The 14808-nt window shown below is 36.9% G+C and overlaps 1 long non-coding RNA gene across 1 annotated transcript; it reads right to left on the reverse strand.

Annotated features, from left to right (window-relative positions):
* Positions 1 to 11312: 11312 nt before the first annotated feature.
* Positions 11313 to 11982, reverse strand: LOC145738302 (uncharacterized). The gene is made up of 2 exons (XR_014180696.1): positions 11939 to 11982; positions 11313 to 11883 (listed from the first exon to the last, which is right to left on the reverse strand). It is a non-coding gene; the product is annotated as an uncharacterized LOC145738302 (long non-coding RNA).
* Positions 11983 to 14808: the final 2826 nt, after the last annotated feature.

The following is a 14808-nucleotide window of genomic DNA, read 5'->3' on the forward strand; positions in this document are numbered from 1 at the left end:
TGTGTGGGTGCATGTGCGTAAGGCCTTCTGAAGTGCCGCCAAGCGGAACCCGCTCGATACGAGCAGGGTGCCCTTATGTCCGACACGCCCAAAGGACTTACTTAAGGCACTGCGCAAGGTAACGAGCCGCCCGGGCACTAGAAAGTTCGGACTGTCGCTCGTGACCTCCCTCTGGGGATGACCCCAGAGTTCGGTACCTTAGCCGAGCTACGGTGCATCTTTTATACTCGTCAGCGACCTCATTACGCTAACCTTGCTGACTATGGTGGTTACTGGGTGTGCACCGTAACTATTAACACGGGTGTGACAATATGATTAACAATCTTACAGCTAGTCCCACGTATGCTGCTATTTACCAGCACCGTATTAGTTTTTGTCATTGTACTTTACCTCGTAACGAAGTTACGAATAGATTTTGTTTTGTTTTCTGAGCCGTCCGTTAGTGCCGTGAGTTTTGCGGCGATATGCAGATAAATGAACTATTAATAGAAGCCGTTTAGTAAAGTAACCAGTGCTAGTACATTGCCAAAATACGATAAGCTGTATTTTAAAGTTATTATATTTTTCTCAGGATTGATCAGTCGGATTTTTACCGTTCTTGTTGGAAGCAATTGGTAAAATTACAGGGTTTACAACAGCGCTACAGTATGATAGCGCGTATTAGAAAATTAATGGTTTACGGCTTTCCTTGTAATTAAGATTCGCGAGTTGACGTAGCCCGTTGGGTTGGCCGAAGCGTACCGTTTTCCTGCAGTACTGCGGTTCTGTACGCGTCACTCGAGTAGGGCCGTGTTTCCCATTACCCGAAAGGGGGGAACCGGACTGTCTATAAAACTAGCGTGCGCCGCCAGTTCGTGGTCTGTTGAGATCGCCAGCTTTCCCAAGCAACATCTCAACCTCCCAGCAGCACCGCCGCACCATAGTAAGTATACCTGTTTGGTAGCTAGCCCTCCTAGTGCACTGTGTACCTGTTATTTGAACACCGAGGCTCGATAGACCGGGTGTTCCCCCCTTGTTACCGGGACTACTCGTTAGTACCGAACCGCCCCCTTCACCCCGTACTGCTGTTTTCTGCAGGCTTCACACAAACGCTACATGGTTCGATGGATCGGGCGTTTGAGTCATTTCCCCCAGTCCGGCCGTTCTACGGCCCTATTAGTTTCGTAGCGTCGAGGCTCGACACGACCGGGCGCTACACGTTAGCTCCGCATTGTACACAAACGCTACATGGCTTGATAGACCGGGCGTTTGTGACAGTTAACAGTCCGGCCGGACATCCTGGCCCTCTCTTTTGTTGACTACGCTACATGGTTCGCTAGACCGGTCGTAGGAAGTAAGTTTCTAAATCCTGTTGCCGACAGGAACCACCACAAGGCTCGTATAGACCGGGTGGTTGCAGCAGTACACCCTGCCGACTCTTTTACCGACCCGTGACACTGTAACTTTGTTTGCACTAGGACGGTTAATTGCTTAGTTGTAAACGTAGGCCTGCATTGTCCCCGTAATTAACTTTTAATCATCTTGTACCTGTAACATTCATTGCATTGCGTGGCTTTTAACTTTCTGCATTACACCGTTGACCTGTCTTGCATCGCATCCGACCCATACGGTAACTAAGTTGCACACTCTCACTCTCGTTCTCGACTAATTAAGGGGATGGGGGGATTTAAGATACGTTTATTTAAATAATTAATTGGTTTAGTTAAGTTTGCTGGCGTTTTAGACTACGCAAAGAGAATAAACGTTAAAGTTAGCGCCCATGTAGCTTTTTAAACGCCGCTTCCTTTCGGCTTTTGCTGCTTTTTTTAGGCAACTGTGCACATGTGAGCTGAAAAAACGCTCAAATTGACATTTCACATTTAAAAGTTTTTTAATAACCTAAAAAAAGTTCGTTTGAGTTGAAAAGTAGAAACTTGTATTTCAAACAAACTATTAGTTAATTACTATTTAATATACATTATAATGGTATTATTCTCGGTAAAAGTTAATGAGAAGTTATTGGAGACAGATGTCGATGCGTCGATACTGGATTTGCTAAAAAGTTGTAAGTAAAAAGTGCACTTTTGCAAGTGATTTGATTATAAAAATGATATACTAACTTTCCTTATTGAAGGATTTGACAAAGATGAAGAAATAAAAGTTATCGAGATAATAGATAACAGTAAAGAACACAACGAGGAACATGAAGAAGTAGACATTACCACTGAGGAAAGTTTGGAAGCCTCTACATCCACATCTGCAGGTGATGTGATTGATGAAGACCTTTTCATATCCCTAGTTGCTGCTCGGAAGCCCTTGGATAATTTCAAGTTGCCACTATGTGAGAGGAGCAAACACATCAGAGAAAAGTTGTGGAAGGAAATAAAATATATTTTAAAAACCAAACTTTCTATTGCTGAGTTAAGTAAAAAATGGAAAACTCTTAGGGACTACTACATGAAAGTAAAAGGTGACATTGAAGCTAGAATCCCCAGTGGGTCGTCAGCCACTCAAAAATTTGATTAAAAAAGCAAAATATGGAAGCATTATTATGCTATGAAATTTCTAGATGATAGTTTTGAAAAACGAAAAACAGTGTCAAATGTATTGAATAACCAAGAAACAGAAACTATTGGACTATCTCAAATCAAAACTAAAATTGAGGAAACACCTCGCAACTCAATTAAAAGACAGCGGTTAAACAGTGATGATATTTTTATTAAACATTTAGACCTGGTGATTAATAAACCCCAAGAAGCACCAGATGGAATTGAGAGTTTCTGCAATCGCTTAGCAGAGGGTTTACGGAAACTATCCTATCATAGAAGGAGTGTATTGGAAATTAAAATTCTAGAACTCCTCTTACAAGCTCAATATGAACCAGATTGCTAAAATTTAATAAGTTAAGACTTACATACTGTTCCTTCTAACGTAATAAGATATAATGTATATAGGTAGTTTATTACTAGTTATGTGTGGTATGGCAGGTATGGGTCATCTAATATAAGTATTTTTGAACCACCATGAAAGGTGGACCTTCTGAATGTAAAGTTCTAATGACATGCAACCGTACTTAAACAAGATAGCCCATAATATATAGTGTAGTTCCTACAAGTACAAGTACCTGTAATATACTCAAATAAATTATTCAGAATATTTATAGCAGATTATTGATTTATTTGATATTAAATTACTTACCTTAGATAATAATATAGGAGCTTCTCAAAGTGCTTTATTCTTGAAAGCTCCCTGAAGAACTGTGGAGATTAATTATCACTGTCCATTGAAAAGTACGCACTAACAGTTGAAAGGAATTTAGACAGAATTAAAGCTTTCCAGGGACCTTTCAAGAATTGTGCATCAAGTAGTAAATAACAGCGTCGACAATAGCATTTATAACAAAAGTAAAACAAATAGTTTGTTTCCATTTCTCCTATTTATTTTTCAAACCCTCAACACCAACATTTTATAACAATAAAGTTATATACTTTCCATATAAGATTTTACAGAATTTATGTAACATTGTTAAAGAACTAACTCATGAAAGTCTTAAAAATTATCTTATTATCTTGCTTAATGAAATAAAATAATTTTCTTTTTTTAATATTAATTTTAGTAATACATCTGAAAACACTTAATATTTCCGAAACAGTTGAAGATAGGTATGGGACATTGTACAGGGTGATTGATTGAATTTTGACCACCCCCCCTTAACTTTCTTAATTTTGATTTTAGCAAAAAACGTTAAATATAAAACCAGTAGATATTTAGGTCTACTTTATTTTTAGTTAAACAGTTATTATACAGGGTGTCCCAAATTTGAGTAATAAACCAAACTTATGTTTTTTTAAATACGATGACCAACTTTTTATCCGATATTTGAATTCTACGTCAAATTCTAGGCCTAATTGATGTAAAATGTCTATCGATATTCAACTGTTTCCGCAGCAGCGTCGTTGATTGGTTGAATTTTGACCACCCCCTTAACTTCTTTAATTTTGGTTTTAGCAAAAAACGTTAAATACAAAACTAGTAGATATTTAGGTCTACTTTACTCTTAGATAAAGAGTTATTATACAGGGTGTCCCAAATTTAAGTAGCAAACCAAACATGTTTTTTTTAAATACAATGACCAACTTTTTAATCTATATTTGAATTCTACGTCAAATTCTAGGCCTAATTGATGTAAAATGTCTGTATCGATATTCAAATGTTTTCGCAGCAGAGTCCTTTGATTGATTGAATTTTAACCACCCCCTTAACTTCCGTATTTTTGATTTTAGTAAAAAAACTAGTTGTAGCAACAGTTATAGATATTTGGGTCTACTTTTACTCTTATATAAACAGTTATTATACAGGCTGCCCCAAATTTGAGTAACTAAATTAAACTTTAATCACATAGTCGAGGAAACATTGTTAAAGTAACAGATGCTGCGGAAACAGTTGAATATCGATACACATTTTACATCAATTCATAAAATTTGACGTAGAATGCAAATATCGGATAAAAAGTTGGTCATTGTGTTTAAAAAAACATAAGTTTGGTTCGTTACTAAAATTTGGGACACCCTGTATAATAACTGTTTATCTAAGAATAAAGTAGACCTAAATATCTTCTAGTTTTGTATTTAACGTTTTTTGCTAAAATCAAAATTAAAGAAGTTAAGGGGGTGGTCAAAATTCAACCAATCAACGACGCTACTGCGGAAACAGTTGAAGATCGATACAGACAGTTTACATCAATTAGGCCTAGAACTTGACGTAGAATTCAAATATCGGATAAAAAGTTGGTCATCGTATTTAAAAAAACATAAGTTTGGTTTAGTACTCAAATTTGGGACACCCTGTATAATAACTGTTTATCTAAAAATAAAGTAGACCTAAATATCTACTGGTTTTGTATTTAACGTTTTTAGCTAAAATCAAAATGGGCAGAAAGGCCACTAGGGCCGATAGCCTTTTCTTTTGGAGAATAAAGATTGTATATATATATATATATCAAAATTAAGAAAGTTAAGGGGGTGGTCAAAATTCAATCAATCACCCTGTACATGAATTATGTCTAGAATTTTCTGAAGAATCCAAAAAAATTATAATATACAGGGGGTTGTATTTAAAATAAGAAAGTTGGTATCGGCCACTGTCACATGACACACCCTATATAATTTTTATTTTTTTTAATAAATGCGCATCTAAAAATACAAATCGACGTGTCCAAGCGTTTTTCCCAACACGCTCTCATTTATTCGTTATCGAATTTATTCCATTTGGCTGTTCCACACTGTATATATGTACCGTTGAAAAGGTAAAAATTAACAGAATTAAATGACGTAAAAATATATAGGTCGTTTCATTTAAAAAGAATGTAACTTACTGTCATATGTCAGAAACTAAACGTCATAGAAAAAAACTGACTACACCATTGGATTTCCTTTTTTGATAACTTAGTAAATTAAATACAGAGGAGGTTCCAAAATAACCAATTTTCAAAAACCCCTCGTGTCTTCGAAACAAAAGAAGTTTGCGCCGCCCACTCTTCGCCAGTCATCTCAGTTCCGAAAAAGAGATCGGAACACGTAAGCTACTTTTTTTTATAAATATCACCGTTTTCTCTGTACCCCGTAAAACCATCGAAAATGCAGTGCATTGCATGACAATACTACAAGCTATTACAACAATATTGTCTAATAGTGGCCAGAATGAATGGTGAAGACATGCATGTGGAGATAACATTTTAAATTCTCTTAGTTTTCGTATGACCCTTTCAATGTGGACACGTAGAACTGCTATTCCTCTATTGTTTTTGACTTCTAGCTTAGACAGTTTTTGTCCTTCACTAACACTTGGAGGTCGAATTAACTCACAACCTCTATGTGTAAGTACAGCTGCAACATGCTTAAAACCCCTGTCAGCTAAAACTTGACTACCTACTGGTACAATGTCTAAATAACCACTATTTTCAAACAAATGTTTGTCAGTGATTCTTCCTCCATATGCTGTGAAGCTATTTATTCGGGAGTTCTAATAAAGTGTGTTTTAGAACTAAAGTTAGTGAGTATTGTCTCGGGCGCCACCTGGTTTCAAGAAAGTATTTAGAGTTTTCGAAATGTGAACCAGGAAACACAATTCGTATGCCTTGGTAGCTTTTAAACAGCTGGAGACAAGGTTCCCGTCAATCTGTGGTAACAGTGGTTCAGTTGGTGACAACGCTAATAAAAGCCAAAAGTACCAATCAACTAACGTTGTTAACGTTTATTCTCCTTGCTTAGTCTAAAACGCGTATCTTAAATCCCCCCTCCACTTAATTAGAGAAGAACGAGAGTGACAGTGTGCAACTTAGTTACGGTACGGGTCGGATGCGATGCAAGACAGGTCAACGGGGACAATGCAGGTCTACGTTTACAACTAAGCAATTAACCGTCCTAGTGCAAATAAAGTTACAGTGTCACGGGTCGGTAAAAGAGTAGGTAGGGTGTACTGCTGCAACCACCAGGTCTATACGAAACTTGTAGTGGTTCCTGTCGGCAACAGGATTTAGAAACTTGCTTCCTACGCCCGGTCTAGCAAACCATGTAGCGTAGTCAACCAAAGACGGGGCCAGGACGTGCGGCCGGACTACTAAATGACACAAACGCCCGGTCTATCGAGCCATGTAGCGTTTGTGTTGTATGCGGAACTAACGTGTAGCGCCCGGTCTTGTCGAGCCTCGACGCTACGAAATTAATAGGGCCGTATAATGGCCGGACTGGGGGAGTGCCACAAACGCCCAGTCTATCGAACCATGTAGCGTTTGTGTGAAGCCTGCAGAAAACAGCAGTACGGGGTGAAGAGGCGGTTCGGTACTAACGAGTAGTCCCGGTAACAAGGGGGGAACACCCGGTCTATCGAGCCTCGGTGTTCAAATAACAGGTACACAGTGCACTAGGAGGGCTAGCCACCAAACAGGTATACTTACTATGGTGCGGCGGTGCTGCTGGAAGGTTGAGATGTTGCTTGGGAAAGCTGGCGATCTCAACAGACCACGAACTGGCGGCGCACGCCAGTTTTATAGACAGTCCGGTTCCTCACTTTCGGGTAATGGGAAACACGGCCCTACTCGAGTGACGCGTACAGAACCGCAGTACTGCAGGAAAACGGTACGCTTCGCCCAACCCAACCGGCTACGTCAACTCGCGAATCTTAATTACAAGGAAAGCAACCATTAATTCCCTATTACGCGCTATTATACTGCAGCGTTGTTGTAAACCCTGTAATTCTACCAATTGTTTCCAACAAGAACGGTAAAAATCCGACTGACGGATACTGAGAAAAATATAATAACTTAAAAATACGGCTTATCGTATTTTGGAAAAGTACTAGCACTGGTTACTTGACTAAACGGCTACTATTAATAGATCATTTATCTGCAATTCGCCGCAGAACAAACGGCACTAACGGACGGATCAGAAAACAAAACAAAAATTATTCGTAACTTCGTTTGATTGAAATAAAATTTATCAAGCCCCCAGAAGCTGACGAAATAAGAAATTTAAATGTGTTACACTTTTTATATTTCGACCAAGTTGCTTGATTTTGTTTCTCAAAGCAGTCAATAATGGATTGTACACTTCTGTACCTGTAGCGAAAAGATATTGGTAAAGTTTTTTTAATTGCAACAGGTTCAGGCCTGAAAATTAATTGTTGAGCAATGTTAGCCATCTGAGGTATTGTTGAAGTAAACACTCTTTATACATTTGAAGATGACAGAGAAAAGTCATCAGCCAAACGTTCATAAGCATCATTTTGCCTAATTTTTTTTAAACATAATAAAATATCAACTTCTGTCACTTTACAATTATTTGAAAGTAATGTGACATAATTATATGTTTCTGGTGGAAGGCCAAATAAAAAATATGGATTTTTGCTCTAATAAAATCACAGTGCTCGTTTTTCTTTCCATTGGAGGAACTGTAAATTTGCCATGTCCTGAATTGCCAGATTGGGATGGAAGAAACTCATCACAAGTTGAATTCAAACTTAAAGTTGAACTGTTTGAAGTCCAACTGCTCAAAGAAGACTGAAATACTTCAACAGCAACTTCTGGATCCAGTGGCTTACGCACGGACTGATCTTTTGATCTCATAGGTGAAGTGGCAATGCTCCTGGGCTTGGCTTTCACTAAAACTCCAACACTTCTACACTTTTTTTTTAATGTTAACTTGCACTGCCCGGTTTTTGGCACATTAAAGTTTTTTTCACTACACTCTGCAGGCTCTTCTGCTAACTTTATAAGCTCTTCGACACTTTCAGAAGGCTTAAACAATACACGTTTTGCAGAATGTGGTTTTTGGTAGGATTCAATGCCGTATTGTTTTCTCTTTTTTGCAGAGTTAGTTAGTTGAGATGTTGCACTCAGTGTTGCATAACTGTACATCATCTTTCTTCAAAACCAATTTTGTCTCAAACATTTTGAAGTAGTACCAGTTATCAACATCACTTTCAAGCTGAAACATAGAGATATTTCAATATCTGATACAAACTTTTTTAGTTTAAATATAATCATTATTTACCTCAAAATGATCTTCACAATACCAAGTGTCCAAGACCACCCGGGACATAGGAATTAACATTGGAAAACGGTTTTGATTTTTTTCTGCCTGTAGGGTTCATTTAAATGTAAAACGCTTTAGGTAAAAGTTGTAGAGCAGATTTTCGGCTATCAACTTGTAATTTTTGCAATACCGTAGATTTGACCATTAAGACGCAAAACGGCTCTTAAATTCGGGAATTTTAAATCTCGCGCCAAGCGGTCGTTAAGGAAAATTTATATCCGGCCGTGCTACCAACCTTTCAAAATCATAATAATAAATCGCCGTCAATCATTATGTAATCAAAACATTCAAAACAAGTTTATTTAGTAATAATTTTGAGTTACTACCCACATAATGCAAAGTAAATAAAAATAAATCCTGATAAAGATACTTTATCAGTAGCCACAGCCCAAAAATCTGGTAAGTTGCATTTATAACCTGATTCAGTGTCTCTACCCACCTTATTTACTTTGTAGCAAAATTCTTGAAGAAAACACTGGTTTTGCTTGCAAATATTTAATGAGGATGACCGAATCACCTATCTCAAGCCTCTTCATAACACTACTAAACGATTTAAAGTGATGAAAACAGTGGATAATAAAGATCTTTGAAGATAAGTTTCCTACAGCACAGGGACAACAAAGGGGCCAAATACTTCCTTCAAAAGTGATGTGATTTAGCTTCAATGTGCTTAACTTCATGGACTATCATCAGTGAGGGTCTTCATGAGTGTTGCAACTAAAACTTAAAATAATTCAGTGTTGATATCTGACTTAAATCTTAAAATTTGATCTGACTGAAATGTGAAGAATTTTAAACTGGCTATAAAACTTCTGAGAAACCCTGGTGGCAAAAGGTTTTTTATATGGGTAGGTATAATCGAAAAACCAACTTTTCAATTGAGCTATCTACATGAGCTGTTCTATTCTAGGTTTATTAACAATATAATTGTGTTCTTTTTTGCACACACTTAATTGTTCCAAATAAAACTTTGTACACTGAACGTTTGTATTAATTATTTATTCACAGTTCAAGGTACAGTATACATTTACCACATAAACAGTGATTGTTCCACAGATTGAGTGATGAGTGTGAGCGGGTGAACCTTTCACCATACAAGCTATGCTAAAAACAACTTTGTCTTATTAACCTAATGTTTGTTTGCATAATAGTGGAGTTCCAAATTAGCAAAGGTATGTGAAATGTAGTGATTGAAAGTCTCTAAAGAGAAACAACTTGCTTCTAATTCAATACATCATTTCACAGGACATACCTTTACCAATTAAATGTGAACTCGAGTTACACATTACTTGCAAATAATTTATTTTAGGTTAGTAGACATTTTACAAGTATTCTTGTAGGTGAATGATGTTCAAGTTAACTAATAGAGCTAACTAAATATCAGTACTTACCTTACCCTGTAGACCTAGGAAAAAAACATTGATAATCAGTTATAAAAAATGCCTTTTTTATAACATCATGCAATATAAAACCATTTAAACACTGTGGTGTGTTGACAACACTAGAAAACAGAAGAATACAATAAAACTAGCAGTCACAACATAAGTCACTAAATTGCATCACTTTTGACGGAAGTATTTGCCCTCTGTTGTGGTCCCTGTATGTATAGTAAAGCAACTTACCTTCAAGAATCTGGCAGGCCTTCATTGTCCACTGTTTTCATCACTTTAAATCGTTTGGTAGTGTTGTGAAGAGGCTTGAGATAAGTGATTCGATCGTTCTCATTAAGTATTTGCAAGCAAAACCAGTGTTTTCTTAAAGAAGTTAGCTACGAAGTAAATAAGTTGGGTAGAGACATTGAATGAGGTTATAAATGCAACTTACCAGATTTTTGGTCTGCGGCTACTGATAAAGGATCTTTATCACGATTTCTTTTTATTTTCTTTGCATTATGTGTGCAGTAACTCAAAATTACTACTATATAATAGTTATTTACATTACTAGTGGGGTATGAGCATTTTTATAGTCACGAGTGGGAGTGTTGCCACGACGAGGTCGTAGACCGAGTTGTGGTGATCACACGAGTACGTTAATTTGCCATACCCCACGGGTGATGTACAACATTTTATCTACGACCATCAGAAGCAGCGTAAAGTAAGAAGAAAATTCATATTTTGTGCAATGTGAACTATTTAGGAACGTCTCGTATATGCTTGCTACGGGTAGTTATTTGTTACCCTTAAATTTTGTCATCTACGCTGTACTGTTTTGGTGTTGTTGCTATGGTGGCCATTTGTTTCCACATATTACTTAAGCGACAATTTAACAGTGTCAGTCACAAATTTTTAAAAGTGCATTTCGTTATGAACATGTCTGAAGAACTTCCGTCAGATATTGAAGAAGCTGCCGCAAACGTGGTATCTGGCTTGTTGCCTGCCAAGTCAAAGGCGATATGAAAAAATGTATCAAAGTTATGTTTAAATTCAATAAACAATTACAGCAGAAATTTTCATTTAAAGTTGTTTTATCGCACTAGTGCGATAAAATCGATTATTATCGCACTAGTGCGGTAAAATCGCTCATTACGTAACTCAAAATGAGCTATGTAATGAATGATTACCATGCTAGGAGTAGATAAACTTGTTTTAAATGTTTTGATTAGAGAATTACGAACGGCGGTTTGTTATGATTTTGAAAGGTTGGTAGCACGGCCGGATATAAATCTTCCTTAACGACAGCTTGGCGCGAGATTTAAAATTTCCGAATTTTAGAGCCGTGTTGGGTCTTAATGGTCAAACCTACAATATTGTCACGAATATCAGAAGTTGCACCATGTTCCGTTGCCTAGCCTGGCCCCGGTCTCCCCCAGTTCACTGCCGAATCAGCGAGACCGGCAAATTAAGGTCATGAGATGAGTATTTAACCAGCGTCTCAAGCCATCGAAGATCACTGGTCTCTGGGTCGGTCTATCGAGCATCAGTCCGAACTTTCTAGTGCCCGGACGGCTCGATACCTTCTCGGATATCCAGGCTGAACAGACTTGAGTCCTTGCGCAACCCAGTGGTGACCGTCGGGACTCTTGACCCTTTCAGCGCCTAAAGTAGGTCCTTTAGGAAGTGTCGATCATAGGGGTTCCCTGCTCGTATCGAGCGGGTTTCGCTTGGCGACACTTCAAAGGGGGCTTGCTGTGCATAAAGTAAGTCCTTCGGGCTTGTCGGTTACAGGGGTTCCCTGCTCGTATCGAGCGGGTTCCGCTTGGCGGCACATCAGAAGGCCTTACGCACACCCACACACACACACACCCCCGCGCACCCCCTCGTAGAGAGTGTTCCATGGGCGTCCCGCCTGTAGCGGTACTAGCGGCCCTCGTAATCTGGGGGTAAGATTTGGTTAAGCATCGTCTTGAGAATAAAATAAAGGAGACATACTTGTACTACGTTGTTGTTTCTCTTCCTGCGCTACCCCCAAAAAAAATTACAAGTTGTTAGCCGAAAATGTGCTCTACGACTTTTATCTAAAGCGTTTTACAATTAGATGAACCGTACAGGCGCAAAAAAATCAAAACCGTTTTCCCATGTGAATCTCCTATGTACAGGGTGCTCTTGGTCACCTGGTATTTTTATGTGTTGCGGTGCTTCGTATTTATCTCTGAGAAGCTTTATGAATTATATTTTTGCTACTGTCCCAATATTTATTATTTTACATTGATAGGCTCCAGTATATTCGCAATTGTAACTTGTTTTTATGTTCATTTAATGCAAATACATTGTCATAATTTAAAATAAATAGTTTTTAGGGCTCGTACATAGTTAGGTAATTCCATTTTACATTGAATTTTGCAATAGGAAATTTGTTTCTACATGCATAGTAACGATATCCTTCCTAGTCCGGCTTTTCTATTGGAATCGATTTACTCTAATAGTCTTACTGCCGATTATGCTTAAAGACCTATACAAAATTGGGAGATTTTATTTAACTGGTATACTTCTTGAAAATTACAGTGAACTCTTCAGTTATTTAGTTAATGATTGCCAAAGCAAATAACCCCTAATCATTGAAGTAAAGCGAAGTCCATATTAGATTATTTTCCAACTAAAAAATGCTAGCATTAATGGTCACGTAACCTTTAATTATTTTATGGATTAAATAGCCATATATCAAAGTAATTTTGATCAATCTCAGCATAATTTGCATAAGTTTATAAACTATACGAATGATAGTTAGTATTCAACATGTCGGATGCTCCAAACGACTACTTCAATTTTCATTACAATATACTAAAGTGGTACATTTTACTTCCCTTCGATAATCCTGTCTTGAAAGCGTTATATAATATCATCATAGTACCCCATGTGATCTTAATAACCTCGTGCGTAATTTTCGAAAGCGGAGGGCTTTTAGTAGCTACCGGAAGCGACTTTAGTTCTACTGTATTAATTATCGCTGTTCTCATGTTACATTTACAGACATCACAAAGGTGATACTTTTTTTTATTTATACTTTTCATATATGTATAATGACTGGTTTTGACTAGCAGTTTGCAGTATACAGAGTGCCACAAATTTGTGTGTAAGTATGGGGATCTCGAAAAGGGTAAGAAATACAGAGTTAGTTAAATTGTGACAAAATCGTGCAATTTGGATAATAAAATGCCGATTTAAAAATTTAAATTTTTTTAAGTACTTCGGAAAGCATACGACTGAACATTTGGAAATTAGTTTAAACTTTTTGCTAATTTATTTGATGAGATAAGTGTAAATGAATGACATTTCTCTATTCCACTTTCTTCTTTTTCAACGTGGCAGTATCATAATGGAGATCTGACGTTTCGGTTTTTGGTTTTTATCATCAACTTTAATTTTTCTTAATGCGTCATATGGCTTTTTCTTTGCAATTTTACAAAAATGTTAAAAAACATTTTGTTATTATTCATCAGATAATTGAAAGTAATTGACACTTTGTCATTGAAACTATTTTCTTTCTAAAACATTACAATGTCAAATTGCTTCAAAGTTTTGGTCATCTAACATAATTTTTTAACGTGAAGTTGTAGTCCATTTTTTACTCAGAAAAAAACACTCAGTCTTCTCCACAAAAAAAATGTTTATATATATATTTTTAAGTACGACCCTATTTCTTCAGAAGATTCTGAAAGTTTTGTTTGTCTTGATTTAAATGATATTTAACTGTTGTCAGTTTAATTCGTAGTAACTAAATTCATTCATTCTTCTGATGTGTGCGTTCCAGTATCTTTGTCGAGCTTTACACCATCTTACGATATCACTGGTGTCAATTTGTCTTCTTAGGTCTCAGTTCCTTTTCTTATCCAGAAGGGTGTGGCCTGTTGTTATTGCGCGTATTGTTTTCATACCTGTTATTATTAGCATTCTTTTGGTTTTTGATGTATCGACTCTTGTGTCTGCTCCAAAGGTCATTACTGGCCTACTGGACCTAGTTTTAAATAAAGTATAGTAAGTATTTAAAAGAAGAAGTTGATGATGGTTAATAAAAATAGAACGTCGGACCTCAAATATGATATTGCCACTTTTCAGAGGAGGTAAAGTGTCATTTATTTTCACTTTTCTCATCAAATAAGTCCACAAAAAAATAAAAATTAATTTCCAAAATTTCGTTATTTTTTGGATTGTCAGGAAAAATCGGACGATTTAAAATTTTATACGACGGCATATTATTATACTGCAAAATTTTTTAATTTTGTCATAATTTAATAAACTCCTTATCTTTTACCGTTTTTGAGTTATCCATACTTACACACAATTTTGTGGCACCCTGTACACTATGCGTTTGACGGTTTAAATTTTCAGAGTTATTAGATGGCATTTGACGAAATCAAAGTACCTAGTGATTCTTCAGGAGCTAAGGTCAATTAGTTCAGATCTGTACGACTTTGACTATCAGCTTACCTCCTTTGATGTTTCCGCCATTGACTTTTCCAGTACTTCGACGGGTCAAGAACGGTTCAGAATTTGTAAATATTTTTCTCTAGAGTTTATTGATCATTTGCACTATTTTAGAGCCCAAATACGCAACTTTAACGACCGCGCACTTCAAAAAGCTTATAATAAGTGCAAAAGAATAACGTTATTTTTTCTTACTTATACCTTCTTGAACATCTTTATATCATACATAGTAAATTACTGGAACAGCCCTAGAGAAGAACGCTGGAATCCTGCTTTAAACAAAACATCAACTTACAAAGGCTTTCCGTACCAGCTTTGGTTTCCATTCGACACTTCTATTTCTGATGGGTATTACTGGATTGCATTCCTGTACCAAC

The sequence above is a fragment of the Ips typographus genome, linkage group LG15 (genome assembly GCF_016097725.1).
Source record: "Ips typographus isolate SLU linkage group LG15, UJ_Ityp_2.0, whole genome shotgun sequence".
In the NCBI taxonomy this organism is placed as follows: Eukaryota; Metazoa; Arthropoda; class Insecta; order Coleoptera; family Curculionidae; genus Ips; species Ips typographus.